This window comes from Tursiops truncatus, chromosome 5 (genome assembly GCF_011762595.2).
Source record: "Tursiops truncatus isolate mTurTru1 chromosome 5, mTurTru1.mat.Y, whole genome shotgun sequence".
In the NCBI taxonomy this organism is placed as follows: domain Eukaryota; kingdom Metazoa; phylum Chordata; class Mammalia; order Artiodactyla; family Delphinidae; genus Tursiops; species Tursiops truncatus.
Genome location: NC_047038.1, coordinates 29,337,847 through 29,354,898, shown reverse-complemented (window position 1 = coordinate 29,354,898; position 17,052 = coordinate 29,337,847). Strand labels below are relative to the sequence as shown.

The 17,052-nt window shown below is 36.8% G+C and overlaps 1 protein-coding gene across 7 annotated transcripts in view; it reads right to left on the bottom strand.

The window, feature by feature from the left end:
* The window catches only part of ELOVL6 (ELOVL fatty acid elongase 6), a 435,739-nt gene extending 431,625 nt beyond the window's left edge, over nucleotides 1-4,114 (bottom strand). For all 7 annotated transcript variants that reach the window (XM_073804980.1, XM_073804977.1, XM_073804979.1 and 4 more), the window contains exon 1: nucleotides 4,023-4,114. The gene's annotated coding sequence lies outside the window, so the exon portion shown is untranslated. The remainder of the gene's footprint in view (nucleotides 1-4,022) is intronic.
* Nucleotides 4,115-17,052: the final 12,938 nt, after the last annotated feature.

Here is a 17,052-nt window from a genome sequence, read left to right as displayed (position 1 = left end):
AATAAAAATTAATGTGTGCAAATTAGGAAAAAAAATCATTTAGGAGGTCAGAGGATCCCAGATTGAATACAGAATGTGACCAAAAATTACAAATTTATTTACCACCTCAATGAATGGGGGGGAGGGAAATATGCTGACCTCTGTAACTGTGAAAATGAGTGGATTCTATAAGACTAAGGGCAGAAGAAACTATATATAAGCACTGTATTTTAGTTGATAAATTTGTTTCCCATAGAAGTTCTGGTTAACAATTCTGACTCTGCTATACATATCTGGTGGAACTGAACAATTAAGCAAATGGATGGCAGATGGTGGGAGCCAGGTTTTGCACTATGGGAATGAGAGGTTACAAATAAGGAAGGGAAGGGGGCTAGAATGATCCATGTGATAAATGGATTCGAGTTTGAGGCATCAGTATGAACTCATGTTTAGCTTCATACAGAGACAGATGGTTGCATATAGAGATATTTATAGATATGTGTATATAGAGAGGTCAGTATACACACACAGCTTTCCTTGTTCTGTCAGCTGACAGACTAGAAGCAACAACACCCCAGTAGTACTGAGCACATTTAGCACCCATATCTTGATTTCTAATACTGTTCTCCAAGAAAAGAAACCAGGACTCCTTGGAAAAATGGCTGATCTTAGGACTAGGGCAGGAAGTATACAAGATGAGTCTGGAGCATCTTATAATGCCAGAAAGTAAGGAAGTGCTCAAAAACAAAACAAAACAGCGCATCACCATCATGGGGGTATGTAAAAGAGAGAGACACAGAAACCAACTGAAAGAGCTCCCAATGGCCAAAGCTGGACTAACTGATAGATGAAGTAGTACTGAATTATAACCCAAAGTATAAAATAAATAACCATGAGTCCACACTGACATAAATAAGTGATTAAATAAATTAATAAATGGGGAAGAATACACAAATATCCTGTACAGAAGTCCACATAATTGATGTAGATACTCCACCCTCAAGGAGGTGGAGCATAGCTCCCCTCTCCTTAAGTGCAGGCTATGCATAATAACTTCCTTCTAAAGAGTACAGCATGAAAAGGGAGAAAAAAGGCAACTTTAAGGTGGAGACCCTGGCAAACACTACCTCAGCCAGGTGTTCCACGTTGACATCGCTGATAAATCATGCTGTTAGTATACACCTTTGATATGATGTGATGAGGTGGCACGTCACGGCTCTGGTCATTCTCCCCAAATCCAGAACCCTCATCTAATCATGAGAAAAACATGGGGCAAGTTGCAACTGAGGGACGGACTACAAAATATTGATACCTGACTGGTACTCAAAACTGTCAAAGGCATCAAAAACAATAAAAGTGTGAGAAATTGTTATAACCAAGAGGAGCCTCAAGGACATATAACAATTAAATGCAATATGGTATCCTGACACAGAAAAGGAGCAATAGATAAAAATGAAGGAAATCTGAATAAGTATGGAACTTAACTGATGAAAATAAAATTTAAGAACTATTTATCAAATATATGAATGATTCCTTAATAGTACCCTTGTTCTTGCTAAACTTCTTCAAGCACGATGAATTAGAAAGATGGCTTTGTCATCAACCAGACCAGATCAGATCTCAGCTTCGCCCCTCGATAGCTGTTGGATCCTGAACAAGTTACTTTTAACTTCACTAAGCCTATCTCCTCATTTTAAAAAGGTGCTAATATCTGCTCCATAAGACTTGTAAGGATAAAATGAAATAACTGTTCATAAAACACCTAGCACAGTAATTGGCACATAGCAGGAGCTCAATAAATGCTAAAATCCATCCCCTTTGCAAGTTGCAATGAGACCTGGAAGTCAAAAAGGGCAGGTCTTGTATATCATGTAGAAAGCTGAATGTTTACTTTAAGACTCATGTTTCAGCTTAATACTTTGCCATGTGACACTTAAGTGGTGGATCTCACTTATCAGAAATTAAAATATTTTGAATGCAATATGCCTCTGATGAGAAATAAAGCCTCTCTCAGCTGTCGGAACTTTTCATAAATCTTCACCTTGTACTCATTCGTTCTTTGCTTATTTGAGACCTAATTATATCTTGCCTATTTGAAAAGTCCTTTCTGCATATCCCTTATTTTATTAAAAAAGACAGCGGGTAAATGACAATAACCATTTAATTCACCATAATGGTTAATAAGAAAAGTGATAGACACAATGCATTTTGGTCATGAATTGTGCCTTAATAAAAAGTGAGTTTTCTTTCTAACTGCATAAAAGGAAATTCAGTAATAGCAACCAAAAGCAACCCAGGCCTACCTACATACCATGCTGAAATACAAGAGTATAAGCCAAAAGTAAGAGTGTCTTCATCTTCTATTTGGATACCAACAACCAAACAAACAGAATTGATATGAGCCCAAAAATATATGATAACAATAACAATATTTCTTAAAAGAAAGAACTGTTAGTGGGAAAAAGACATCAACATGTGAATAGCAAAGCAATGCAATTTCCAAAGTAGTAACTTCCCGTTCCTTATTGACTGTGATTAGTCCTCTCATGTTAAGAATTAAGAGCAGCCTCTAGTGGCAGGTTAAGGATTTTACAGAATGCCCTCTCAGAAACCAAAATGCCTTCTAGTTCTTTTACTATTCAGTCTGAGCAGAAAGTATCAATACATTTCGTCCAAGGAATATGGGGAAGCTCAGAGCCAAATATGCTAATCAACTTTAGCCAATAAAAATTTCACCCCCACTTTGAGTCTTAATAGTTATTTTATTTGTATTCTTTTCCGTATGTGTAGTTTTAAAAACCAAATCAAATTCTTTGTAGACAGAGATAGACTATTAACTGAATGGGCTATATCTGAACCATTGGCGGGGGGAGAGGGGTGCCGTATTTAACTGTAAGGAACGAAAGGGCTAACAAAACCTCAATGAAGACAGATAGGTTTGATGAAATGAAGTCCAATTCGTACTTAGCCTTTCTATCTCCCTAAATCAAGGGTGATCAAAAGCAGAAATATTCTGAGGAAAACAGAAATATCTTCTCCATCTGAGAAACAATGAACTTTCCTGAATCTCATTTCATCTTTTCAAAGGGGGCCCTTTTCTCGGACAGTGCAAGAGAAAGGCCAGGAATATACCAAATAAATGTCTTCTGGTTTTATACACCTGCCTTTCTCCTTCCTCTGAACTCTTATACACTCAACCAAACCCTTGATTTCTCTCTACTTGTGAAATTTAAATAAATAAGTAAATAAAATGTTCTTCCTCCTCAGTTACTACTACAAAGGCACCGATGTCACCTTTGGACACTCATCGTCACTCAACGAGCGGTGCTGGGATGTGAGGTTTGCCCATAGTGATAGCTCAACCGCTTTGGAGCAAACCGACGTTCAACACTCCACACAGGGACAACCAGAAAGCTTTAAGTACGTTCAGGGGCAGCCATTCTTTAAGTTTCCACAAAGGACAGAGCCCGGGAATTGGGAAAGTCACTGAGAGCTGTGACACGAACTGCAGACTCCGAGTAAGACGGAGGTCACTCTCCGCCCAGTTGGACGTAGGTCGCCTCCCTCGACTTGTAATCAGGCCCCACCGTTTGGGAACGTGTGGGACGGCGAAGGCCGCAAGCGTCGCTCGCCTTCCCGGTGTATGGATACCCTTCCCGTTCTCTGAAGCCTAGAGCACCGCCTGCTCCGCTCCTTCCTGGCCCGGCCGCGCCGGGGTCGCGACGCGACAGGACGCAGGCTGGCGAGGCCCGAGCCGCGCCCGGAGCCCGCACACCCGGCCCGGGGCCCGCCTCGCCCTCCACCGCCCACCAGTCCCAGGCCGGCCTCGCGCGCAGGACCGCGGGCCTCCCGCTCCGGCCCAGGCCTCCTCCAGTGCAGAGCGCCGCTCCACCTCGGAGCAAGGAGCAAGAGGTGCGCGCGGAGAGGCCGGGGGCGAGGACGAAGCTGCAGGCTTTTCAGAATTAGTGGCGCAGTTGGCCTTGGAGGGGAGGGAGGAAGGCTCGAGAAAGGCAGAGGTGACTGAAACCCTGAGCATGACCTACCTAACTGGGCTCCCGGCACCGGAATCCCCGCTTCACCCAGCGGGCGAGCGGCCGAAGGCGGCGCGGGCGCGGGCGGCGGCGGCGTTCGGGGCGGGGCTTCTGCTCCGGGGGGTCCGGGGAACACCGGGAAAAGCCGGCCGCATGGGTTCGCGAGACCAGGGTTGCACGTAGCCTGGGCTCAGTCATGTCTCCAAGGAAAAGTCGCTAATGGTTCCTTCACTTGAGAAAGAAGAGAAATTTGTAAAACCTTGACAGGCCCCTTACGCCCATGAGTTCCTCCTGAAATGACTTCCAAGAAGAGTTAGTCATAAAACAATATTACCTTCTTTCATATAATTAATATAATCATTTAATTTTTAGAGTTTCTCTGTCTTTCACAGGTGCTTTCAAGTAAATCAATCTAGAATATGTTTTATTATATTTTATTTATTAAAAATTCCTACCTCCTCATGGGAGTGCTGCGATGATAAATTAATGTTTGCTAAGCACTTGGAAGGTGAAAACTACATAAAACTTGATGGAGTCACTCTGTTATTATTGATACAGAGAATAATATGATGGGATTGGTAACCCATACCATCTGTTTTATTAACTGAAATTACACTGTAAAAAGGTTTTGCCTGTTTAGGCAAAGTGGTCAAGTACAGAAATAATTATCCAGGTAATTCAAATTCCCCAGAAAATAGAATCCTGCTTTGAAAGAAAAGTGAGTCTCCTGACTGATTTCGTTTTGTTTTGCTCTATTATTATTGTCACATTTAAATTAATTAGTTGTATAAATGTAATCACCTGCATGACTTCACAATTTTAATTGCTCCTTCCTGTGATTTAAAATGAATTATTTGAAGGCCAGGCAGGTCTTGCATTAACAAACTGAGAATTAAATGGTGCTCTTCCTTTCGCAGCAGCCCCACTATTTTACTTTATTTTAAGGTATTGTAATAGAACTTTAAATGAAACTCCAAAGAATGTCAAATATTTTTATATCTGTATCATTAGTTGCACAGCATTTCTGACTAGCAGAGAGGAAAAAGGTTAAAAATGTCTAATTTTTCTGAGGTATATGGCAATCAGAGCAAAGACAGGCAGTATGTCTAGAATTAGATTTCTAGTTAAACTTACTCTACCATAATCTAACTATTAGGACAATTGCTTTAAATCACCCTCTTTACTTTGCTGAAGTTAACATGGTCATAGCCCTGGAGATAACTTGGCACCAAATGTGTTTCAAAGTAATCCGAAGAGTTTTAGAAATAAATTATCTTTTCGATGCAGGTTTTTTAAATGTAGTGTTCTGAAATATCCAGAAAGCAGCTCTAATTGATCATTATGAAACTTCCCTATATTCAAGCACAGAAAACATTAAAAGTTAATACCGCAAAAGCAGGCCAGACCACTATCATCAACCTAATAGTCATTATCATTTCTATCATTTATTAAATTACTCAGTGCAACCGTGCCAGAGATTGAAGTAATACTGTGAATTCACTAGAGGGAGCAATTCTTTTTAGTAAATTAGTATTACTTATTATATATTTAGTAGTCCTAGAGTAGATCTGGACATTTAACATAATTTGAGAATAAAAATATGCAGATTCAAGAAGGAGATCTCAGCGAAGATGTACTGTCATTTCAAGAGCTGTTTAGAGGTTTTCTTACAGCATCTGATGAGAAAAGAACTTGAAAACACAAGATAAAGTCCAAGGTAGTGATCTTCAAGCTGAACATCTGTCAGCATTTCCATTTTGTTTTAATTTTCACACATTCATACTTTTAGACCAAAAATTACTGCCTATTAAAATTGGCATAGCATCTGATCCATTAAAAGTTCACCAACAATCACAGTAACAATAGCTAGTTTCCAAGTGTCTGGAATAAGTGCAAATAAACTCCAAATTCAATTAAACAAAGACACTTATTCTAGTTAGCAATATGTGACAGATGTTCAGACCTATTCACATTTCTATTATACATTTCTATTTTTTAGCTGTTTGTGACTTGACATCTATAGTTCATTTACATCCTATTTGATATATTTCATGCTTGGGATTTTAACCAGAAAAACATTTATTAATTCCATATTAATTTAAATATTAATTTAAAATTAATATGAGTTAATAAATAGTATTTATACAACTGTGCCTAACTGTATAAAGTTTTGAATTACCTATAAAATGGTAATGTTTAATGATACAGATTTGACCCTTGAAAACAAAATATACTGAGTTGTTATTGAATTAATGCCAAACTTAATAATACTAATGATGCTAATTTTTTTAATATTTGTTTTATTTCATTTGTAAAATAATTAATTCAATTCCTATTTAGTGAATTTCTACCTGGTGCTGGATACTGTTAGGATCTGAGGATACAAAGATATATAAGATCCAGGTTAGCTCATAATTTAGTGTTTGTTTTTAAGAAAAAATTTCCCCAATAATTTAATTACATTTATGTTAAATAAAAAAAAAAAAACCTATGTCCTTAAAAAGTTCCCTCACATCCTTTACTGAAAGGAATGGCATTTCTGCCTTTTTTTTTTTTTTTTTAATCAGTGGGAAACCATCATAAGAGCTCAGAGCTAAAGAAAAGTTTTAGAGTCTTATGTGACATGTTTAGACTATAAGTGATCAATATTAGCGCCTCCAAGTCAAGTATTTACTAGTATTTATTTGCATGTCGATGGGCCAGATGTTCTCCAAACTGCATTCCCCAAAACACTTTTTAAAGAAATGCAGTCTGAATACTTGTGCTATTGAATTGATGGTTTTGATCTTGCTTTTACTTAAGAATGAATAAAGAGGATAGGTGACCCATGAATCCCTGGTAATGGTCAGTGTATTCCACACTGAATCTCTCTTCTTTTCCATTTTACCATCTGAAATAGTATGTATTTATTTCTTCACTGTTGTTTTAATGCACGGAGTTAACCATAGGCTTTTATAGCTATAATAATGTATCAAAGTCTCTAGGAAATTATATTCTAAAATATGAAGATGCATGTTCTTTGTTGCACTGATAGTGTTATTTCAAATATTATCTTACTATGAATTAAACTGTAAATATCAGAGCCACAAAGGAAGAACTGTAATTAATATATTAAGGCTAAGGATTATACAAGTTGAGAATGAACTAATTTTAAGTCAAACACTGAAAACTTACTTTAAGCTGTGACTTAAAGAAAAGGGATATTGAACTTTCATAAATATTCTGTATGCCAATAACATTTTGATATTGGCATATGATTTATAAAGATGGTTGAGAAAATAGAAATCCATTCATTCTACATTTTAAAATTTATTTTCTTTTCAAAATTATAGGGAATTCCCTGGCAGTCCAGGGGTTAGGATTCCACGCTTCCACTGCAGGAAAAAAGATAAAATAAAAATTATATGAGGTTAGTTTCCATTATAGGAAATAAATACATAGCTATAAAAAATTATACTCCATGTACAAAGACATTCAACGTTTTAGTTAGTTTATATTATAATGTCCTTAACACTAAACCTTCATAGGTTAACAATGCCTTTTGAATTAAAAAGCCTGCAGCCTTTCTAAGAAGGGAAATAAATACATTAATTTTTCAGTAGTTTAAATATTTAGCATTGTCACATACAAGTAGCCATCCAATATGAAAAGTGGGTACTCCTATCATTATCAGAAATATACTTTCTTATACATTTCCTAGATTCTAAACCCAGAACAATTCAGTTTTTAAACAAACTGAATTTAATTGCAATATATGTTGAAAATGAGTGTTCTCCATTCTTCTTAATAATTAAGATTACCTCATTTACCACCACAAAAACAAATTTATACCTATTTGGAAAGCCTTGTCCCTTTGCTTTTTGTGTATTTGCAGTTTATAAATGTTAATCCCAGTGGATCCCAGGGACTGGTGAAGGCTCATAGGCTAGAAACATTTTGTAAGAAGTGAAAAAAGCAGACATTCCCCCTCAGTTATAAAGCAAAGAACTTAAGAACTTTGAACTACAATCTAAAAATCTTGGCATATTAACTAAGAGTTTGAAAGGCAAGTATCCATGTTCAAATGTTGATATATTTATGAATACTTTGCCTTATATATTTTTCTACTTAATCTATACTGGTAATATAAAATAAAAATAATGATGATGGAAAAATAACTTGGGAGGCTTAGCCTCGGGGATCAATGATAAGAAAAGATGTTGAACATGAGCTTTTTCTAAGACAGCAACCTAAGAATGGGCTTTTACATTCCCTGGGAAGAGCTCAGGACACTGAGCCTGTGTAACATCAAAAAAAATGTTTACTTTAGGCTTAAGGTTGGCATTTTAATATGCATTATTCAGTGAACATACGATCACTGTCTTAATAAATTTGAGAAATGAAACTTTTTTTAAAAAGTATTTCACAATTATCAGAATCTTCCTCTTCAAAGCACAGTAGATAACAAATCAGTGTTTGCATAATATTCATATATGTTCTACATAAATATTAATCCCAATTTATAGATGGTAAAACTGAGAAAAGATTCCTTAATAACTTCAGAGACAATTGGAAAAGAGTATAGTTTTGTTTACCACATTTCTGTTTAAAGAACTATTATTACATTAGACAAAATTATCTAACAAATAAAGTATTGCAGGCATATTGTTTTTATAATTGTAAATATTTTCCCAGCGGTAGTTCCTAAGATATTTTTTAAGGATGAGGATATCAACTCATCTTCTGTGTATGTTTTTGTTTTGTTTAAGTATAGTTGACTTACAACATTATATTAGTTTCAGGTGTACAACATAGTAATTCAATATTTTTACAGATTATACTCCATTTAAACTTATTATAAAATATTGGCTGTACTCCCTGTGCTGTACAATATATGCTTGTAGCTTATTTACTTTTTACATAGAAGTTTGTGCCTCCTGTGTAGTTTTTATTTTTATCCCTCCAGAAAAAAATAATATAGCTCTTAAGAAACCCCAAAAGTGTGAGGATTACATTAAGAAGTAAGAATCCTCAGATCTTTTCTGAACTCTGTCATCAACAATTTTATGACTTTGCTTAGTTGATTGAAAGCTTAACACTTACAAGTATGGCACATAATGGATCCTCTGGATGTTCCTCAAACAGTAGATAATGAAATGACTCCCAGTGGAGAAAATGATTTTTGCTTACCTTCTTTGTACCTTGTGATATGCAAGTTGACTTTAAATCTTATAAATCAATCTAATCCACAATGTTCTGCTTTAAAGTGAGGCCAAAACTGAATGTGAATCTTAGCTTCAGAAAATACATCTATCCCAGAGAAGTTTTTTTTTTTTAATCTTCAGGACAAATTAGGATCATGGAGGTATCTTCCTTCTGTAGTTGTCCCTCTGGTTTGTTTCTAGATGCTCACGTAATTGGGAAAACAATAATTCCATTCCATGGATCTGCAAAATGTCCACTGTGTCACCTGTGATGAAACTTCTACAAGACTTTGGAAGTTTGTGGAAGGGAGTTCCTATAAATCTGCTATTTATTGCAGGCAACTGAATAAATGTATCTTAGATCAGCTCGGAAAGCAGCCTTAAAGACATTTTGCAAAGTTCATCCAACATCCTAATCCAGTATTTTTCTGTACAACATTTTTCATAGGTGATAATCTAGCCTGTGTTTCAACTCTTCCTATGAAGAAATTATTCTTCTGTTAGAGAATTGGAAGCATCAAAAAATGCTTCTCTGTGTTATTTGAAATCTACTGTTCTATAACTTTTAGCCTTTTGTTCTCTTTCTGCCCTTTTAACATAGGATATGCAGGATATATCTATTACATGTTTCTTGTGCTCATGCTTTAAACACATGTACAGAGGCCATGTCACCTCTAAGTTTACTCAAAGGGTCACCAGCTGTTCTTAAGGACAAATCACTAGTTGTTTTCACGTACTCTTCATGTTATATTTTGTTGTCTTCACTATCCTGATAGTCCTTTAGTGCTCTCAGTGTGTTTGCCAATGTCTTTCAAAGTATATGACTCAAACTATATACGGTATCTTAAATTGATATAAGTCTAGAAGTGAACTATTACCATAGTTGATATGGAACCTTTGTTCAATTGATGCAGTTGAGAAACACAAAATATTTTTAAGCAGTCATTTATTACCTCATAAGATTGTAGTTCATGGTTTTAGTTATCTGTTGTTTCATAAAGATTACCCCAAAATTTAGTGGCTGAAAACAACAATGAACAGTCATTATCTTTCACAATTTCTGTGGTTCAGGAATTTGAGAGCAACTTAGCTGGGTAATCCTGGTTTAGTGTCACTCGTGAGGTTACAGTTAAAATCTCAGCTAGATCTCCAATCCTCTGAAAGTTTGATTGGGGCTGGAGGATCTGCTTCTAAGATGGCCCACTTATATGGCAGTCAAGTTCATCCTGGCTCAGTTCCTTACCACATGGGTCTGCCCTTAGGGCTGTTTGAGTGGCCTCATGAAATGACATGATTTCTGACTTCCCCCAGAGTGAGTGATCCAAGAGAGAGCAAGGCAGAAGACACAATAACCTTTATGTCCTAGTCTTGGCAGCCACATATTGTCATTTCCATAATATACTACTGGTTACACAAGTCAGCCCTATCCAGTGTGGGAAGGGAGGGACTACACAGGGGCATGAATATCAGGAAGCAAGAATTATTTGGGGGCCATGTTGGAGGCTGACCCTGGAGTCCATCCTCTATCCCTCATCCCACAGTTAAATTGTACTCACACCTTCTCAAGACCACCAAAAGTTTCATCCCGTTACAGCATCATCTCAAAGTCTAGAATCTTGTCATCTCAACCAGGCCCAGATGTGGATGATTTTGATTTGCTTTCTGGGTATGGTTTCTTGAACATAGCTCCTTGAGAACAGCTCTTTGATCTGAAGACCTGTGATTAAAGAGGTAAGATATCTGTCCACCCACCACCAACGCCCCCCGACACCTGACATACAATGATGGAGGAGGAATAGGTTAACCATTATACATGTTCCTGTTCAAAGGGCAAAAAGCAAGAGGAATATAGGTCCATAGTGATTCTGTAGTCCAGCTAGACAAATATTGGAGGTTCTTTCATTAGAACTTATTCCTACTGCCTCTTGGGAATGATTTTCCATGAATCTTGGCTCTGACCTTTAAGCTCTTGGTTTCTGCCTTCTGAGTTAACTTATTTTTCCATGAAAGGTAGCCTACGTTTGAAGCTGTGTAATTTTCTCAGTCTGGTTCCTGCCTATACGTCCAAAGGCTCTTTTCCTTTTGTTCTATCTCTGTTCCTTTCAGTCCAAGCTGCTGATGTTTCTAACAATTAAGTATTTTTTAAAAATTTGCGGGTCTCCTGTGAATCTTACTGGGGTTTACTCCATCATACAAAAGCCACACCTAGAAATCTGTTTGAGATAATCCCTTATCTACTCAGGGTTTCTGCTGAGATTACTGATGGACAGTACCCTAAAGCTTCCTAGAAACCCTAATGCCTGACTGACTAGCTCTCATGAGTCATAATCTTAGATCTTTCTCAGATCTTAGCAAAGGATTTTACAATCATATCCTCGGCTTCATTTTTATGCTATGATTGCCTGACAGTGCCTGGATTTGATCTTTGCTCAGAAGCCATTTCTTTGTTTTTGCATTGTTTCCCATCTTGAGAGGCTGGAAATTTTCAAGACTAAGTCTTGGCTTTCTTTTTAGTTTAACAATCCGTCCTTTAGCTTATCTTCCCCCTCTCTCCTTTGACCATAAACAGCAAGAAGAAATCAAACAGCACCTTTAACACTCTGACTGAAAATCCCTTAACTAGATCATCTATTTTATTAGATTCATTTTCCAGTTCCCACATCACTGCAGGTGATATTGTTGCTCAAGCTTTTGCCACTGAATTAAAAATATCCTCTTTCGTCCAGTTTCCTATAACATTTTCCTCACTAGCAGCCTCCTCAAAGGCCATCAGGTTTATAATAACAGTCTGTTCAAGATATTTTCAACTTCCACTAATACTTTCTTCAACATCCTTTTAGTTTCTACTACTGCCTAATTCCAATGCCTCTCCCTTATTTTTAGGATTTGTTATGCAGCAACCCATTTCCCAATATATTATCTATTAATGTGTAGCAAATTACTGCAAAAGTTAGTGGCTGAAAGCAACCGTATCTCAGTTTAATATCAGTTTCCATGCGTCAGGAATTTGGGAGCAGCTTAGCTAAGTGGTCCTAGTTCAAGGTCTATCATGAGGTTGGATTCAAGAGAGTGGCTGAGGTTGTAGCCATCTGAAAGTTTGACTGGCACTGTAGGTTCTGCTTCAGAGATGCTCCCTCACATGTCTGGAAGTTCATACCGAGTGTTGGCAGACAGCCTCAGTTCCTCACCACATGGATTTCTTCGTAAGGCTGCCTGAGTGTCCTCATGACATGGCAGCTACTTCTCCCCCAGAGAAAGTGATCCAAAAGAAAGCACAGCAGAAGGTGCTATATTTTTTATGCCCCAGCCTTGGAAGCCACACATCATCATTTCCACAAATCCTATTAGCTACACAGGTTAACCCTATTCATTTTGAAAGGGGATTGCAAGATGTGAATTCTAGGAGCCTGAAATAATTGGGGTCATCATGAAGGCTGGCTACTATGTACACTAAAATCCCTGATAATTTAGTTTTAAGGAGTTTCTGTAAGTCAACTTCATCACTTTGGTTATTTATTGATTTTTTTAAATGTAAAAATTACCCATATCTATCATTGAATTCCAATTGTAGTTTCAATTCTGTATTTCAGCCTATTCAGATCTTTTTGAAAAAAGGTGGACAATCTAATGACATTTAGGGACCTTTTGCCTGAATCCATATCAGACTATCTAATGGTGTGGATTTTTGGATACAGTTGACAAATAAATGAAAAGTTTTTGGCAAGCTTTTGGCTGCCTTATAAATCATAATAGGTTGCCAGCAACTTGAACTCTCAGTAAAATCAGTCTTGGTTGAATGTGTCAGTTGGGGAATTTTGTACCAGGAAAATCTGGACTTCCTGATGGTGGGATTCCAAAACTGTATTTCTCCCTATCTGCCTTGCCATGATTCCTTTTCTTGTTAACCCAACTTAAGAAATTATTCTTCAAATGAATATCATTTGAATATCATTTTCAAATGAATATCATTTCCATATTTCTGCTAATGGCATCATCATTCAGCAGAATAACTGAAGTTTATAACTTCAGAATAACTGAAATTTATAACTCAGACACTTGAAGTTTTTCTGAATTTGTCCTTTCTCTAAACCGTCTCATTCAATGTAGTTTTTGGCTGCCTTTCTCAGCTCTATCTCCTCTTTTCTCTCTATCATACCCCAGTTTAAACCATCTAGTTTACTTCTTGTTGCAGTCTGGTTACACATCCTTGCCACATCAACTTACTAAAGTACAGCATCTCTCCATTCATTATACTGCACAAAAACCTCACTCCCATCTGCTCAGTGCCTGCACAGTGAACTCCAAACTTCTTAGTCTAGCTTTCAATGATTGCCACATTCTAGCCACAGTTTAGCTTCCCAGCTTTATCTTCCATTACTTCCCCAGGCTGCATTATTCTTGGTTCACCAAACTCATCCCACAGCTACTATTAAGTCTTTATCATGCTTTTCCCTCTGCCTGAAATGCTCTCCCTCCACTTTTATTAAAACCCTACTCATCTTCAAAGTCAAAATCTACAGGAATCTCAAGCATGATGTCTTAATCCTCCCAACCAGAAGTATGCTCACTCTTTCTGAAAGTCCAAGATACTTTGTACCACCCCTAAAGTACTTACTGAATTCTAACTTAGGTTTCAGTTATATGCTTACATGATTTATCTCTTCTTGTTTATCTTAAACTTTCTACCTACATAGGTTGTATCATTCTATGTGTAGTAGTTAGCACATCTGCATTACTTAGAGGTGGTTGTTTCTGAGTTGGAACCATCATGGAATGAGTTGAGTAAGTATTATAAATTGGTTTGGGTCAATGAGTAGAAACAACAGTATAGTGTAGTTAAGAGAAAAACCTTTGGAGGTCAAACAATCCCAGATTTAAATTTAGTTTTACTAGTTTCTAGTTAGGTGATTTTAGGCAAATTAATCTCTTGGCACCTCAGTTCCCTCATCTGTAAAATGGGAATAGCAGTGCCTATTTCATAGATTTGTTATCATAATTAAATGAGGTGTTGGGTATAGAACACTTATCTTAATAAATGATTATTAGCTTCCTATCCTCTATTGTTTCTGGAACAGTCTTACAACAGTGTTTAATAACTTTTTTTTAAGTTGATTTATAGTAATTTAAAATTTTATTTTTCAGAGATAAAAAATGAATGCAGCATTATGGCTGATGTCAGATCAAACCATCCTAGTATTTTCTTTTTTTTTAACATCTTTATTTGAGTATAATTTCTTTACAATGGTGTGTTAGTTTCTGCTTTATAACAAAGTGAATCAGTTATACATATACATATATCCCCATATTCCCTCCCTCTTGCGTCTCCCTCCCTTCTACCCTCCCTATCCCACCCCTCTAGGTGGTCACAAACCACCGAGCTGATCTCCCTGTGCTATGCAGCTGCTTCCCACTAGCTATCTATTTTACGTTTGGTAGTATATATATGATTATTAGCTTCCTATCCTCTATTGTTTCTAGAACAGTCTTACAACAGTGTTCAATAACTTTTTATTAAAAAATTTAGAAAACAAAACATTATGAATTATATGTTAAATATATGTGTATATTTAACAATTAAGAAAAACATTAGAAGGGTATAGAATACAGGGTAAAAAATGGAAAAGCAAAATAAGGAATCAAGAAATTACATTGTTTTAAAAAGTGAGCAAGAAGGAATTTAATTTTTGACACAGACTTATAGTCTTAACTCTACAGAATATGCCGGGAATTCCTTACACTTTTCCAATGGGAAAAATCTAATTACCCATTCTTAATTATAACAGTTCACATCTTAAATTACATATAAAAATGTTTAAACACTTTAGCTTATGGGAGGCCCAGTCAGGCTGCAGAATCTCAGCCACTGGGGAATTTCTGTGCTGGACCACCCACTGTGAAAGTGAAAAGTTGGTACCTTTGCCAGTGTGGAAATTTCTTCAGAAGAAAGCTCTAAGCTGTCATAACCATTTTCCCCCAGGAAGACTGAGGGGGGAAAAACACATGAGAAATTACTGGACAAACACTACTTGTCCAAGTTTCAAAGTAATAATCAAAGTTGGAATTAATGCCTTTAACACTGCAGCTCTCCCAAACTTAAGTCTGTTTATATAGATTTGGGCTGACTTGTTTCAGTCCGCTTCTTTGGAGGACACAAACTTACATGAATAAAGCTAGAATTTCAAGGCAAGTCACGCTATTTAGTTATAGTTTAATTTGGATTTTTTGTTCATTTTTTATAGTCTTTTTCAAGATGTCTTTAGAAACAAGTCATTCAAATAGTAATACTGAAATAGCATTTGCATTTGCAATCTTCTTTCAAGTTTCTTGGGATAACCTTTTATTATGAAAGCAAAAGAGACACCCAAATGGTGATTAAACCTGGAGAAGGTATAGAAAGGTGCACAGAATGAGTCTTTGCTCATAACTTTCCCATTTCATAAAGACTAATATTTAACATCTTTTGTATTAAAGGTGTTATCTCATCTATAATTAGGAACAGTCTGAAAATCTAGGTTCTTAGACTAATGCAGAACAGATGTTTGTGAAAGTGCCTGAAATATCATAGACCTTCAATAAATATTATTGTGTTGGCAAAAAAGCTGGACAGGTGTGTGTGTGTATGTGTGTGTGTGTGTGTGTTTATGTACACAACTCTCCTTCTTCACCCCCTGAATACTTCCTGAGCAGTGTTAGCAGAAGGCCACTAGAAGATGAGATTTTTCTACTTACACTGGAGCCCCTGAGGACCCCAAAAGGCTATCTCAAATCACGGATCCAAAAGCACCCTCTTCTGCTCTCCTCAGGGAAGAAGACTTCATGGGGGTCGGGGAGAGGACACTGTTGACGCAAAAACTCTTTGGGTTGCAAGTAACAGAAACCAAATTTGAGCTACCATGGGTGAAACAAGAAATATACTGACCTGAGCAGCAAAACCTCAGGAAGGGCATGGATCTAGCTGGACCTCCAGGATCACAGGAACAGGGACACGGCTAGACTTTCTCCAGCCAGCTCTCATTTGTGCTTTTCTGAGTCAGCTTTCGGTCTTACTAGACACTACAACATTCTGCCCTGGAGAACCTGGCTTTCGACATCTCATCTCTTCATCATGAAAAGGACTACTTCTCTTCTTTAAATCTCATTTGAAAATTCTCAGGGAAGGACAAAAGATACCAGCCTTAAATCATATGCCTCCTCCTATGAACAGAATGACCAGTTCTATAATCGGCAGCCTGACTAGAACAACAGAGTTTGAATAAAGAGAAGAGCAGTTCCTCCAAAAGGAAGACAGTTCTGCTTCCAGAAGACGGAGTGAGATGCTGGACAGACAAAAAAATTATACTTAAAATTATACATTTAAAAATCAGAATTACATTTACTAAATATGAAATTAAAATACTTTTCAGTTGCTTATTATTTTCTATAAAAGTATTTTTCTGCCTCTTGGTATTTATCTCATATTTCTTCTGTCTCAAATGTTTTTCTTACACAGCATCATTAAGTCCTACCCTTGCCTTCCTTCAAATCTGTACTTAAGATTCACTTCCTTGGACTTCTGATAAAATGTGGAAAATTGAATATATTTGTTTATCTTTATTTGCCCCCAAATGCATTTAAAATGGCAGCAAGAAAGGAAAAAAAGAATAAACACCTAAGTGCAAAGAAGAAGGGGAAAGACTATAACAGATGAAAAGTGACAAAAACTTTCAGAAGATGGGAGGTAGGTATAGTGTGTCTTAGTTATCTTTTGAAATGTAACAAATTACTCTAAAACTTAGCATCTTAAAACAATAAATATTTATTATCTCACACAGTTTTGAGGGTCAGGAATCTGGAAGCAGCTTAGGTTGCAGTCAGTTGTT